The following is a 2,500-nucleotide window of genomic DNA, read 5'->3' on the forward strand; positions in this document are numbered from 1 at the left end:
TCGACTTTTTTTTTGTAGTGTGAGAGTATTGTGTGTAGAGCCAAATGAATGTGACATGCAGTTTCTATGACCTCTCTCTCTCTCTCTCTCTCTCTCTCTCTCTCTCTCTCTCTCTCTCTCTCTCTCTCTCTCTCTCTCTCTCTCTCTCTCTCTCACCTTGTGTCACTTCCTTTCATCTTACATCATCTTTCCTCATCTCATCTCATCCATCACTATCCCATCCTCACACACACACACACACACACACACACACACACACACACACACACACACACACACACACTACATCAACCCCATGCTTGTGGGAAAAATAGCCTTCAGTGAATTGTTTTGTTTGGAATGACAAGTAGGAAGCTTTGATCTTGAGGGCTTGGAAACACAGAACAGAATGAGCATTGTGTGTGTGTGTGTGTGTGTGTGTGTGTGTGTGTGTGTGTGTGTGTGTGTGTGTGTGTGTGTGTGTGTGTGTGTGTGTGTGTGTGTGTGTGTGTGTGTGTGCGCGCGAGTGAGAGAGGGAGAGCGTGCGTGTGTGTGGTAGTGCTGGTGGTGGTGTTGCGGCTCTCACCTGCATAATTACTGGGGACTCGCAGTTAACACGTCCCTTCCAAGTTAATGCATGAGTCCCCCCGCTCCCCTGCCTCTCACAATTACCACAACTACCCTTTGCCCTCGTGTGGTCGCTCGGCCGCAGTTCCTATGCAATGACACGTAATTTGAAGGCTAAATCTGTTCCCTGTTTTCCTTGCACATACGTCACCTCCGGACAGACTGACGAGACTAACAAATCTTCCTCATCCATTTTGTTTCCCATTTTGGTCTTGACATTCTCATCTTCCTCCTCCTCCTCCTCCTCCTCCTCCTCCTTCTTCTTCTTCTTCTCCTCTTCTCCTTCTTCTTGAGTAAACCCCGTCTTTGGCGTGGTGTTGAGCAGTGTGATGCAGTGTGAAGGATTGTTGTGATGTCATGTAGTGGTGAGCAGAGTGGCGTGTGTGGTGCGTGCATAATAATGAAACCCCATTTACAAATAATCCTACCCATATTTTTCGCTGACGAAGCCTCTTTTACAGTGAATTAAAATCAGGAATAACTTTGTCTTGTCTTTAATATTTACTTAAGTTTGCCAGTGAAGAATTACACAGCTTCTCGAGTGAGGGTGGGGTAGGGTAGAGTAGGTTAAAGTGGGGTAGGGTAGGGTAGGGGAGGGTGGGGTAGGTGCAAAAGCGGGACAAAATTAAGTTAGGTAAAGTTAGTTGAAGCCTGATTAAGCTAGGTTAGGTTAGGTTAGATTAAGTTAGGTTAAGTTGGATTAAGTTACGTTCCGGCGCTCTAACTTAAAGCTCTGCCAGCCAATAACCTGCTGTATCTCTCTCCGCTCCAGAAGCTTCGCAAAAACATATTTCACACGCATACTTCGGCTCTCCTCTTACCAGGACAAAAAAAAAAATACGAACATTTTTTTAAATTCCTGGTCGCCATAAAAGCAATACCTCTAGGCCGTGAGAGATACTGATAAAAAAAAAATGGACAAATTATTTTAAAATGCTTCGTTGAGAATTATATATGTCTTTTTTCAACTCTTGCGACGCTCTCAGCAAGATTATTATTTTAAGTACAAGTAATGGAGTTTCAACATGTATTTTTTTTACATATATACCATGACGTGTTGTATCTCTAGCTCCCACCAGCCAGTCTAATTCACTTTCAATGTAGCCTCTCTTTACTGCAATGTTGCATCACTAAACGCTTTTTACTCTAACTTGGCTTAAAATTCCCATTCCTCCACCCAAATACTGCGTTGTAATAATAGACTGACACTAGAATATGGTCTTAATCACGAAGAAGGGCTCTAGAATGGATCTGGAGCCGTGGCACTGTCTTTTTCTGCCACTGGGCTGCATGAAGTAAGCTACAAAAGGACAAGAATTTGGGCCAAGTTAACGTGAGAGTAGTATTGCTGTCTGGTATTATTATCTTTATTATTCCAAAGGTAAGTGGTCCTAGGAATTATCTGCATCTCAGTCAGGTCCACATCCACTAAAGGCTCAGTTAAGTGACGTAGACCGAAATCTACCTAACACCTTTTCCTAAGTGATTTATTATTCATCTTTGCGGAACCTCATGCAGTGAAGGGGTAAGTAAAGGCTATAGTTAAACCTTCCATTTTGAAAACGCTCTCCAAAGCAGAGTAAAGCTGCCTTGAGACAGTAGTAGTAGTAGTAGTAATAGTAGTAGTAGTAGTGATAGTCGTAGTAGTCGTGGGGGGTAGTAGTAGTAGTAGTAGTAGTTGTAGTAGTAACAGTGGTAGTAGTAGTAGTAGTAGTAGTAGTAGTGGTGGTAGTAGTAGTAGTAGTAGTAGCAGTAACCCCAGCATCATCTGAATGTGAACCCAGTAGACTGCAGGCTGAAGATGACCCCCTACTAAACTCCAGCCATCCTCCTCTCACAAACAGCAAATCCTGGTGTTTAAGTTGCCTTCCCACCCCATCATCATTGTCTCTTC

General features: G+C 43.4%; 1 protein-coding gene across 1 annotated transcript in view; it reads right to left on the reverse strand.

The window, feature by feature from the left end:
• LOC145416494 (cell adhesion molecule Dscam2-like) overlaps nt 1–2,500 on the reverse strand; it is a 171,194-nt gene that overhangs the window by 47,427 nt on the left and 121,267 nt on the right. The window lies entirely within an intron of this gene.

The sequence above is a fragment of the Coenobita brevimanus genome, chromosome 106, assembly GCF_032717465.1.
Source record: "Coenobita brevimanus isolate Jiangsu-jjx chromosome 106, ASM3271746v2, whole genome shotgun sequence".
Taxonomy (NCBI): domain Eukaryota; kingdom Metazoa; phylum Arthropoda; class Malacostraca; order Decapoda; family Coenobitidae; genus Coenobita; species Coenobita brevimanus.